Below are 13,751 nucleotides of genomic sequence, written 5' to 3'. Positions count from 1 at the left end.
AATATAGTAAGAGCAAATGGACAAGTGAAACTAATCAATATAAAATCTCTAAAGAAGGGCATGATGGTACTGATTTTCTTTTTACACACATGGTATGCACGTACTTGGAGTAAATTTTAATGAACAGAATATGGGTTCTATTCAGTACTTGACAAATGATTCAGTGCGGATTAAATGTGAACAAATGAGCCATGAATGTATCCGTGTTCTATATAATATCATTTTTAAGTGGATTTTTACATGACCTTAAAACCCCAGCCAGGCTGCATTACAGGGTCTATTTAAACTTCTCACATCACTGTCCCATCTAGTGCCTATTAATGCTGTTCAACCCTGATGGTTTCACCTGGAATATCCTGTGTTCATTCATTCCGTACAAAGACAAATATCACAAATAAATTCAGTTGTCGTCTCTTAAGTATTTAAGTATTATGGTTTATATGGTCGAGAGAATAAAGAAAAATCTCAAACATTTAGCAACGTTTTGAATGAAAAGTTTAAGTTTGTGAATTACACATCTAAAATTACTCATTTTTTATCTCCCAAAACCATGTGGAATAATGTTATGATACCTGACAAGACCAAAATTTAACTTTTTAGCTATAACCAAAAAACATGTTTGGCAAAAAAAAAAAAAACAACGCAACACCAAAAGAGCACCATCCCCACAGGGAAGCATTGAGCTTTGGAGTGGTTTTTCTTCAGCTGGACCTGGGCTTTAATCAGGATGGAGGGAATAATGAATAACTCCAAATATCAGTCAATTTTGGTACAAAACATTAAGGCTTCTGCTACAACACTTAAGATGAAGAGGAATTTCACCTTTCAGCATGTTAACGACCAAGCAAACCTCCAGATCAACAAACGAATGACTTCACCAAAACAAGTTCAAGCTTTTGGAATGGCCCAGTCAGAGTCCAGACCTAAATCCAATCATAAATCTGGGGGGTTTCCCGGAGAGGGCTGTGCACAGGAGATGTCCAGCCAATCTGACGGAGTTAGAATGCTTTTGCAAGGAAGAATGGCAAAATATTGCTAAATCAAGACGCTCCAAACTGATCTACTCTTATCCAAAAAGATGAAATGCTGTGATAAAATTTAAATGTGTTTAAGGGTGTGCACACTTATGCAATCAGGTTATTGTAAATAATTTATCTATTTTACATTGTACATTATTTATTTATTATAAAATGATTCTTATTGTTTTTCACTTTAAGTAATCAATCTCAGTCGACATTATTCCCCTGTTTCTTAAGATGTTTCATAAAAACACAATTTAATGCACATAAATCCCATCAATTTATTGTGTAGTCATAGTTTTGAGATGTTTTATGCAACCCTTCAGGCATCCATTATATCCTTCACTTCACTTTATTTAACTTTCTCCATGCTGTCTGGAATTACTGAAGACTATTTGGTCATTTGTGACATATAGGAAAATGATTCGATTATAAACATCTGTGCATGACTTGAACTTTATGCTCATTTTGTTATGGTAGTCCATCTTATGTATACATGATGAATACCTGTGATGTATTAGTCTCGGGAACATTATAACCATATGGAGAAAAAAACAACTAGCCAAAGTACATATACATAATATTTACATTTAATAGGATGTCACATGAGCAATGTTATTTCTATCGAGCAGTTCTACTGCATGGTTTTAGTAGCAAAAGTTTTGACTTTCAGTTAAATAATACTGCTAGTATATAATAGAATATGGAATATGAGACTATATGCTGTTTGTTATGATAGGTCAGTCTGCTCAGTGTAATAGTATAACACACCTGATATGGAGATAAATGCGCTGCTAAATACTTCACTGGACAGATACTTAAACCCAGAGTTTACACTTTTGAGGTTTTTTGTTTGTTTGTGTGTAAGTGATTTTCAGTCAAGTCTAAAATTCACAAGTGCTCTGTCTTCTTTAATACACTTCACACAACACTTTTGCTTGTTTGCAAGTACTAATATTCAAACAGGTTCTTTTTTTTTATTTTTTTTTTTAGAGCAGGACACATAGATCCACCCATTTTTCCTACACAGAGTCAAGACTCACAGGGGACTCAGGGCACAAGGTGGGGGGACACCCAGGACAGGGTGCCAACCCATTGCAGGGCACAATTGCACACATTTTTTAGAGATACCAATTGGCCTACAACACATGTCTTTGGACTGTGGGAGGAAACCAGAGTACCCGGATGAAACCCCCTGAAGCACGATGAGAACTACGATGCAGGGCAGAGGCAGGAGTTGAACCTCCAAAACTGGAGGTGCAAGGCAAACATGATAACGTACGTGCAGCAATTGCCTTGGGCCCCGAGCTAGCAAGGGCCCCCAAAACGCTGCATAAACTTAGAGTTAAGAAAGTTTTATTTTTACTTTTTGCTAATTAATTATGTTTTTTTCTAAAATGCCATCAGAATGCTTACTTCATGAGTGGCGTATTGTGGACCGGGTGTGGTGGTCCACTCGGGGCCAGAAAGTCCAGGGCCACTTTTAGGCCCCGTACACGCCTGATTATTGCTGTTAATGCTAAATAACATAAGCTGAAATTTTAAATATTGATGTTAAAACACTGAAATGAGGGCCCCATCCCTATATTTTGTCTAGGATCCGACAAATCACTAAATCTGTCCTTGTGCTAGCCACTACACCACCACATAGGACACAAGTTTTATTTTATACATTTACAAAATATATAATTTATTTACAAAAAAAATTTGTATGAGTTGCATTTTGAAGCTATAATATTTGTGATTTTATGTGAAACTACTATAAACAGGTGTCACTCAAGTGAATTAAATGATGTAGATAATGACTGAATCATACTCTATGGACCCTTAGTCTCTGTATAAGAGGATTTCACTGGGGATGAAGTAATAGATTTAAACTCTATGTAGAGCGCTCTCTCGTGGCTCCACCCACCACGCACGTTCGAACCAACCATATTATCCTCTCTGGCGTCCATGGGCGTGGCTAACCGCATCTGTCTGTTAAAGGTAGCAGGTTTATTTGGATTTGGGCACAGGCCACGCTAATGAAACATCATCCATTTCAAGTCAAGTTGCTATTGTTAAACACTTCACTAAAACCTGTATGGAAACGTTGCTGTTCAGTTGTTCTATAAGCGCAATTTCAACCAAATACAGTGGAGTGTAAAAGTTTGTACCCCCTTTTGGTTTTCTTTTGGGTGTTAAATGTTCTAAACACTACAAAATTTGACTGCAAGTAGAAGTTAATTTTATTATCAGACTCAGATATCCATGTTAATATTTTTAATACTGATCATTAGTGTTAAATGATTTTGTGGTCAGTAAACCGTTTTTGCGTTGATTTTGATGTATGTTTTGGATCACTGTCCTGCTGGAAGATCCAACCACGGCACATTTTAATCTTTCTGGCAGAGGCAGTCAGGTTTTTATTTAATATCCATGTATCCTAACAATATGTCCAGGTCCTCTGGCAGAAAAACATTCCCAAAACATTAAAGATCCACCACCATATTTAACCGTGGGCATGAGGTACTTTTCCATATGGCTGCCTATCTGTGTGCTTCAAAACCACCTCTGGTGTTTATTACCAAAAAGCTCTATTTTGGTTTCATCTGACCATAGAACCCGATCCCATTTGAAGTTCCAGTAGTGTCTGGCCAACTGAAGACACCTGAGTGTGTTTTTGGATGAGAGTAGAGGCTTTTTTCTTGAAACCCTTCCAACAACTTGTGGTGATGTAGGTGACTTCATATTGTAGTTTTGGAGACTTTCTGACCCCAAGACACAACTAACTTCTGCAATTCTCCAGCTGTGACCCTTGGAGATGTTTTATCCACTCGAACCGTCCTCTTCGGTGTGTTGAGACGATATAGACACACGTCCAATTCCAGGTTGATTCATAACATTTCCAGTTGACTGGAGCTTCTTAATTATTGTCCTGATGGTGGAAATGAGCATTTTCGATGCTTGTGCTATTTTCTTATAGACACTTCCCATTTTGTGAAGCTCAACAACCTTTTGCTGCACATCACAGCTACAGTGGTGCTTGAAAGTTTGTGAACCCTTTAGAGTTTTCTATATTTCTACATAAATAACAAGATTTTCAGACAAGTCCTAAAACTACTCAAAGAGAACCCATTTAAACAAACGTGACACATGTTATACTTGGTCATTTATTTATTGCAGAAAATAATCCAATATTACATATCTGGGAGTGGCAAAAGTATGTGAACCTTTTGCCTTCAGTATCTGATCTGACCCCCTTGTGCAGCAATAACTGCAACTAATCATTTCCAGTAACTGTTTATTAGTCCTGCACATGGGCTTGGACATCAGTTTTGGCCATTCCAAACCAATAACTTTATTGTTCTTTAACCATTATTTGTTTTGGGCCATTGTCTTATTGCATGCCCCACTTTCTCTTGAGATTCAGTTCAGTTCCTGGGTTCATTCTTGCCCTGCGTTTGGGGAACTCACCACTACACTAATTATAATCTTTCAGATAGCTTGGAGATTTAGTACGTGTAGACCTTCTCAACTCGGGGTTTTCCATCCCAAGGAAAGTTTCTGATGCAGCCACTTCAGAAGTTCCTCCCAGTTTTTGTTTGTGACTTTCCTCAGAGAATGAAGAACCTGAGTCTTTTGTAGAATGCGCTGGAATGGCAACATCTGGCCGTGAAGTGTCTTACAACTCTGGTGCTACGGATGTTGCATTGTGCCTGTCTCTCACCTGATCAATATGTCAGTGCACTACTTGCCCACTTCCCAATGCTACTGTGCACCATACAGGACCAGTCTTTTTCTGAACTGTTCCTGGAATAAAAGTAGGTCCAGAGCTGAAGTTCCTAGTATACACTGGGTCACCCACCACGAGATATCTTTCCTTTGCATGTTGGTCATGGTACCATTTTTCTCAATTATTTGTATCTCAATGAGATACAAATAATTGTGTAGACCAGTCTCCCTGTGTAGACCAGTTTCCTTCCACACAGCTGATTAGCGGCTGATTTGCCAGTGGTCGACTGTGGCGTCGTTCGGTAACTGAACAGCACTCTGCCTAGCTTTTTCAATGGACTCTCCAGCACTCTTTTCATCAGGGTTTTGAATGTTTGAACGGCCCTTTCAGCCAGACCACTGGAAGATGCATGGTAGGGTGCTGTGCTTGTGTTTAATTCCGTTTCTTTCCATAAACTCTTGGAATTCAGCACTGGTAAAAAAACAAAAAAACTGCTATGGTCTGACATCACTACTTCTGGTATCCTGTGTTGGCTAAAGGTTTGTCTTAAGCACTGAATGGTAACTGTGGATGTAGACTTGATTAACAGATAAGCCTCTATCCATTTTGAGAATGCTTCTACCACGATCAAGAACATTCTACCCATCCACGGTGCACCGTAATCAATGTGAATCCTTCTCCATGGTTGCTCTGGTATCTCTCACGCATGCAGTGGCGCGTTTGCCGGAGCGTTTCTGTTTTCCTGACAGACTGCATACGATTTGACCAATGCTTCCACCTCTGCATCCAAGTGTGGCAACCACATATAGCTACGCACCAGGCCTTTCATCCTGGTAATTCCCGGATGGGTTTCGTGTAGATGTCTTAGAAGAGCCGCACGCCGCGGAGGTGGAACCACTACGCGAGTCCCCCATAAAACTAAGCTTCCCTGTATGCAGAGTTCATCCTATTTCCTTACATATTAGGGATGTCATGATACCAAAAATCTAGTCGTTGGTAACGATACCACCAAAAGTACACATGCTCAGTACCATGGTGTGATTTTTATTTTTTTTTAAAAACCCAGAGAATTAAAAAAAAAAACTATAAAATTGAAAACTCCTGGAGGGCATCCTCCTCTGGCTGATACTGAGAGAGAGAGAGAGAGAGAGAGAGAGAGAGAGAGAGAGAGAGAGAGAGAGAGATATTTTAGTTCAAACACTGTCTGACCATGACTAATAAGTGCTAAGGTGCACTCCTGAATGCACACACATATCCCTTATACTCTGAATGCAGGCATTAGTTTAAAGTCACTGATACGGTGTCAGGATAAAAAGATTTATTAAAAGCATGAACATGTGAATAATTATTAGTGACATGAGGCTACATTTAGCTGACAGGACACGGGCTGAATGGAGATGCATGGTGGTCCATTAGGAGGTAGTTTATAACATTGCAATGCGTTAGCGTTTAACAAATAACTGGATATCTCAAACATTACATGGAGCATAATGTTAGCTGATTTCACGGCTACAATGCCAGCTGTCTCAAACATAATATAGGACCTGTCTTTCGACTGTAATCCTATGGCATTAATTTTGTGACCTAAAAATATCTCTACTTCTCCCAAGGACTCGCACTTGCTCCTTCTTTGCCTCAGTCCACTCTTTTCTATCCTACTTAGTACCTCATCCAAGTTCTGCAGATGTTCATTAGCCCCTGAGACTAAAATGTCATCCAGATAAACTGTGACGCGTGTGATGTCTTGCAGAATCCCTTCTATTGTGTGCTGGAAGATCGCTGGACTTGAAGCAACTCCAAATGGTGGCCTGTTGTAAGTACATAATCCCTTGTGCATGTTGATTGTAACATACTTATTGGAATTTTTGTGCAGCATTATCTTCTGATGCGCATGGGTCATGTCCAGTTGGGAAATTCTTTCCTCCTGCCGACTGAGCAAATAAATCTTCTACCTTGGGAATTGGATACTGCTCCACACTAGAGCTGGATTTACTGCGAATTTATAATCCCTACAAATTGGGGTAGAACCATCAGTTTTCTGACTGGAACAATGGGAGCTGCCCACTCTGCAAACTGCATTTGTTCAATGATCTTGTCTTCCACCAGCCTCTGGATTTCTCTCTCCAGTAGTGGACCCAACTCTTCTTTGAACACTTTGGATTGTCTCTCCAATACGTTAGCCAATTTATGACCTGGTACATTTGCTACTGTATTTACCAGCTGAGGCAACAAATGATTTCTGTAGCCACCACCCCCCCCCCCCCCCCCCCCCCATCTTTGAATGTTGAATGTTTGAATTTTACCAAAATGAAGCTCGTTTAACCGCATGTTTATTCCTTACATAATACATATTAAACTCAAAGCATGTAGGGGTTCTACATGCATAAAGTATTTGCACAATCAATAACCTATTCGAGTAATACATTGTCGTATATAAACTTGATTTTGTGTTTGTGTCTGCAGTGTCCAAAGCCCAGGCTGACCCCCCACCCCTTCAACCTTTGCAGCAATGCTGGCAGCACTATTTCCCAAAGACAACCTCTGGATATGACGCTGAGCACGTGCACTCAACTTCTTCTTTGGTCGACCATGGCAAGGCCTGTTCTGAGTGGAACCTGTCCTGTTAAACCGCTGTATGGTCTTGGTCACCGTGCTGCAGCTCAGTGTCAGGGTCTTGGTAATCTTCTTAAAGCCTAGGCCATTTTTATGTAGAGCAAGAATTCTTTTTTTCACATCCTCAGAGAGTTCTTTGCCTTGAGGTGCCATGTTGAACTTCCAGTGACCAGTATGAGGGAGTGTGAGAGTGATGACACCAAATTTTACACACCTGCTCCCCATTCACACCTGAGACCTTGTAACACTAACAAGTCACATGACACCGGGGAGGGAAAATGGCTAATTGGGCCCAATTTGGACATTTTTACTTGGGGGTGTACTCACTTTTGTTGCCAGCGGTTTAGACATTAATGTGTGTTGAGTTATTTTGAGGGGACAGCAAATTTACACTGTTACACAAGCTGTACACTCACTACTTTACACTGTAGCAAAGTGTCATTTCTTCAGTGTTGTCACATGAAAAGATATCATCAAATATTTACAAAAATGTGAGGGGAGTACTCACTTTATTGTGAAATACTGTACATCTTTTTATTGACTTTAATATTTATTCATAGTGTGTGTGTTTGTTTATATATATATATATATATATTAAATAAATAGATAGATAGATAGAGCGAGCGAGCGAGCGAGCGCCGGTAGCGTGTCTGACTCCAGATCAGAAGGTTGCGTGTTCAAATCACGTCGGGGTCATTCAATGCACTGGGGTGAGATCTACCATTTGATCTTGAAAATCTCCCTTAATGTCCAGGGAAGGGAAACCTGGCAGGTTATGCCTTTAAAGGGCTCGTGCCTTGTCCTTGAAAGAGCTCTTGCCCAGATGTCAGACACTAGTCGCAACAGTCACAGCCCACCACCTGTCTCCGAGTTCCAATGCGTCTTGATCGCCACACCGATGAACAAGTATGCCTTGCACCATGATGCGCTATAGGCTTCGAGCTGGGACCTCGTGGCGCAACGGAAGTGTGTCTGACTCCAGATCAGAAGGTTCAAATCATGTCGGGGTCATTCAATGTGCTCTTTTTCACACAGACCCATGATTTTCTGCGCAGTCTAATAAGGATGCTGTTATATGGACTCCAATCTCTATGATGACCACCCATGTCTTTGTCAACTTCATGCTAAAAGGTAACAAAGCTTAGGTAGCAACACTCTCACCTAGTAACCATTAGTAACTTGACAACCTGCTGAATGTTTACCCTTAGTTTGCCCATTTTGCTTGCTGAACAAAACATGCTGGAAAGAGGCACCTTAGATGGTTTCACTGGTCCTCTCAGAAGATTTGGAGGGTACTACAACACCCAAACAAGGACTTGAACCCTGGACCCTCAGATTAAAAGTCTGATGCTCTACCGACTGAGCTTACTGGACTGAGCTTTTCATGGCTTTCTACAAACTATTAACACAGCTCAGCACCACTATTCAAGGATACAAACCAACAAGGTTCAACCACAGCTCTGTCCTTCATACTTCTTTACCCACTGACTGCCTGCAGTCTGAGACATACAAAGAGACAAGGTTCTTGTGAAACCTGTAAAATGGTGACGTTAACCAAGAGAATGTTGAACTTTGGTCCTATCTATTATGTTGGCCAGTTTCTAAGTTGAGATCAACTTAACCCCAGTGCTTTCTGTTTAACGACCTTGTTCGTATTTTTGTTTACAACTAGCACACTTTTGACCAGCATGTCGCTTGGAAATCGTTACCAGCATAACTCTTATTCGTAAGGCTCACTCTGGAGGCTTGTCTTGGTTCAAGGAATGCCTTCGTGTCATGGTATGAGAACAAGTAGAATAGCATCAGCATTTTTAATTAAACTTGGCTTTTCTGCACAAGGAGACCAAAATTTCTAACAAACACGTTAATTCCACACCACAAACTGACGTGTAATCTTGGCTCTGTATGCCTCGCAAAAAGCAGGTTTACGCCACCTTTGCCACTGATTGCCCATCATCTGACACGTATAATGACACAAAGGCCTCGTACAAATGGTAAATGTGTGAAGTTACCCAGAAGAAGGCTGAACCATGGTTCTATCGCATAGGCAGTTGAGTCCCTGAGTTGCGCTTCAGGTATAAGTTGTCCACGCTTCACTCTCACGCACTGGGGTGAGATCTACCATTTGATCTTGAAAATCTCCCTTAATGTCCAGGGAAGGGAAACCAGCCAGGTTATGCCTTTAAAGGGCTCGTGCCTTGTCCTTGAAAGAGCTCTTGCCCAGATGTCAGACACTAGTCGCAACAGTCACAGCCCACCACCTGTCTCCGAGTTCCAATGCGTCTTGAGCGCCACACCGATGAACAAGTATGCGTTGCACCATTGTGCGCTATAGTTTTTGCGCTGGGACCTCGTGGCACAACGGAAGTGTGTCTGACTCCAGATCAGAAGGTTCAAAGCACGTCGGGGTCATTCAATGTGCTCTTTTTCACACAGACCCATGATTTACTGCGCAGTCTAATAAGGATGCTGTTATATGGACTCCAATCTCTATGATGACCACCCATGTCTTTGTCAACTTCATGCTAAAAGGTAACAAAGCTTAGGTAGCAACACTCTCACCTAGTAACCATTAGTAACTTGACAACCTGCTGATTGTTTACCCTTAGTTTGCCCATTTTGCTTGCTGAACAAAACATGCTTGAAAGAGGCACCTTAGATGGTTTCACTGGTCCTCTCAGAAGATTTGGAGGGTACTACAACACCCAAACAGGGACTTGAACCCTGGACCCTCAGATTAAAAGTCTGATGCTCTACCGACTGAGCTTACTGGACTGAGCTTTTCATGGCTTTCTACAAACTATTAACACAGCTCAGCACCACTGTTCAAGGATACAAACCAACAGGGTTCAACCACGGCTCTGTCCTTCATACTTCTTTACCCACTGACTGCCTGCAGTCTGAGACATACAAAGAGACAAGGTTCTTGTGAAACCTGTAAAATGGTGACGTTAACCAAGAGAATGTTGAACTTTGGTCCTATCTATTATGTTGGCCAGTTTCTAAGTTGAGATCAACTTAACCCCAGTGCTTTCTGTTTAACGACCTTGTTCGTATTTTTGTTTACAACTAGCACACTTTTGACCAGCATGTCGCTTGGAAATCGTTACCAGCATAACTCTTATTCGTAAGGCTCACTCTGGAGGCTTGAACCCTGGACCCTCAGATTAAAAGTCTGATGCTATATATATATATATATATATATATATATATATATATATATATATATATTTCATTAGAAAAAGTGCAGTACATTTTCATGGTACGGTCAGTACTGTTTATTTTTGTAATAAAGTGAACTTAATTTTTCCACTGAGTGTTATATTTTCATTCAGTAGTAATCGGTTATTAGTAGGTGCTACCCAACTTTGTTATCAGCATCTGTAAGATCCACTGTCGATCAGCCTTTAAAATAGATTAATGTGTATGACATGATCTTCTTTAATTAATAAAGAAATGCACTTGTTGACAACTTGCTGTGGTATAAGGGGAATAAAACACTTCAGAATGTGCAGTTCTACCTTAGGGTGGTAACGGTCACTCCACTTCATTGGATCGTTGACTGTTTTCCTATAACCGTATGTTTATTCCTTACATAAATTAAACACAAAGCATGTAGGGGTTCGACATGCATGTAGTATTTGTACAATCAATAACCTATTAGAGTAATACATTGTGGTATATAAACTGAACTTTGTGTTTGGTGTGTCTGCAGTGCCAAAGCCCGTGGTGGTGGCAGTGCATGGCGTTTGTGTGGAAGCAGGTCTGTTGGGAGTGTTAAGTACCATCATCTCATATACTCACCACAACTCTGGGAAGTTCCATCCATATTGTTTGCTGTCACTTTTCCTGCAAAGCTTTAACCATCAGAGAGTTATCTTTTACTGGGGCTTTTAGCTGCAGGAGACTGAATTACTAAGTTTTTTTTTTTTGTGGATCTGATTTCTTCTTTCGCAGGAGTGGATCTAATCACAGCCTGTGATATTCGTCTGTGCACACAGGATGCCTGGTTTCAGGTGAAGGTATGAGGAACATTAACTTGCCATACATTGCTTGCTTACATGTTTACACCAAGATCTGTAAACAAGCTATTTTTGTCCATATGATCATATATAGAGATAGTAAGTGATGAGAAGATAAGAATGGGCTGATTGTTCTGACTCGTACAAGCCCCTATGAAAGAGTTGACCACAAGGGGGCACACTCTGAACAATTATTTACATTTGCAGTTTGTTGAAGATTAAATAAACCACAGTGAGCATCAGATGTCTGGTTTTAATACAAAGTTTTATGATGAACTATTTTATGATATTACCATCTTGTCATTTATCAAAGAAGAGCTACAAAACCTGAAATTTGTTCATTTTTAGACAGAAAAATTCTGCAGTGTAGCTCTTCTAGTGGGCTTTCCCACTGGATGTTTAGTCCAACACAGAGCAGTTTGCATGAAAAGTTGGTAATGTGACCGTCGTAATGTGGACTGGGAAGTGCACTGCGGTACCGAACCCGAGACTACCTGTAGAAGGTGGTCCGAGTTCAGTTACAATGGAACTGTGAATGTGAATTGTCCCATGAATGTGAACGTAACTTGTATCCGGGTCTGCACTTGTTCAGGAAGTAGAGTAACCTGTGCTGAAGGCCTGTTGTGGTGATGACGTGTCATGACATGTTTTGGCCCAAATCTGCAGTGACTTTGAAAAAGTGGAAGCTCCTCTGAATATTGTGGAGTTTCTTGATTTTGCGTTAATTTCTGTGATCACAAAAAGGTGAAATTCTGGACTGACACATGGAAGATATGGAATGATAACAGAAGAATGTGACTTTGGGTTGTACCGTGTATTTTTTTCATGTAGCTTTATTATTTAGTATAAATGAAGGCAAGTGTGTGTTCTGTTCTTCATCTCTGCAGTCGTGTGTTCCCTGATAGTCAATGATTGCTGGAGCTCTGGAAATAGCAGGTGAGATTGCAGGCCGGAGTCGCGTCACTGTCCAAGGAAGCAAAATCAACCTCCTCTACTCCTGAGACCACAGTGTGACTGAGAGCCTAGACTACATGGTAAGAACCTGCTTAAGACATGAAAAGCATTTTTAGCCTCAAGGTAGACCCATGCACACACAGTATGGCCACAAACACAAAGCAGAGCGGTCGAAATCTGAGATTTCTCCTCTGCGTCTCCAGGCTACTTGGAACATGAACATGTTGCAGACACAGGATCTTATGAAGTCAGCGCAGGCAGCCCTGGAAAAGAAGAGTCCGAAAGACGTGCCCTTCTCCAAGCTTTAAAGGAGAAGATCCAGGGCTGTTGAAGCTGCGGTGGAACTGAGACTTCATCATCCACAGATCTTCAGTTCTTCTTGCTAAGTCTGTTTCTTTTTAGTCTTTTTATTTTTAGACTGGTCAAAAGACTGATTAGTGGAAGTGAAATGATAGATGAACTTTTAATTACTTGCTTTATTATTTGCAGGTGCCTTGTACAGTAAGACAGGGTAACTAATACTCAAAAGCTTGTTTTGTGTGTTAACATGTACAGTAGATGGACATATTTTTTCTGGTGCTGTGTGACTGCAGAATGTAGTGCAGTTAACACATTAAATTTCCTTGGATGCTCACTTTTAACTCGAGGAGGTCACAGTTTGCCCAGACATCTTTTTTTAAATCCGTCAATCCGTCACCCACACGTCATTCTGGGGGACGAAGAGGAGGAAGCTGGACAGATAAATTTATTTATTTATTTATCATTGCTGTGTTTCCTCAATCGAGTGCAGAAAGAAGAAAAACAACACAACTGATTTAAAATTAAAATATAGAAAACAATCTAATGTAAGGTTCTGATCCGGTTTGCTTTCAGCAGGAAGGCTGTCCTCTTTCCTCTTGCTCTTTCTCTTCTATTAGTCCATTTGTCCAGTCTGAATCGGTTTGATTCGTTTCGAGATGATTCGGTGTCAAATAATTTTCTAGTGAGAGTCGCACACTTCCAAACGAACTAGACTGAGATGAGTATTTGATTCTCACTAGAAAGTGATTCGACTCTGAATCAACTCGAAATGAATCAGTCAAACTGATTCAGACTCTATAAAAGGACTATGAGATGTGATTAAGATATATATTCCAATGTTTTGCTTTACAATTCCACTGTGTGTGTGCATGTGTGTTTTTCAGGAGAACGAGAAACTCTGACACAAGAGTACATCCTGACCATTGGTACTGTGTGCACATCAACATACACACACACGTCTCCATGCTGGACATCTCAGGAGCTTTCACACACAGTGCTAGGAATATCCCGGGACAGAGAAACGCACCTTCTAAGTGAGCGAGTTTAGCGTCAACCGGTGAAATTTGCTGTAGCGTGAACACTTCGCCTCTGTGAGCTTCACTCTCCGTCAGGTTCACTGTAATTAGA

This window comes from Ictalurus punctatus, unplaced genomic scaffold (assembly GCF_001660625.3).
Source record: "Ictalurus punctatus breed USDA103 unplaced genomic scaffold, Coco_2.0 Super-Scaffold_100, whole genome shotgun sequence".
Classification (NCBI taxonomy): Eukaryota; Metazoa; Chordata; class Actinopteri; order Siluriformes; family Ictaluridae; genus Ictalurus; species Ictalurus punctatus.
Note: the sequence above shows the minus strand (reverse complement) of the source record.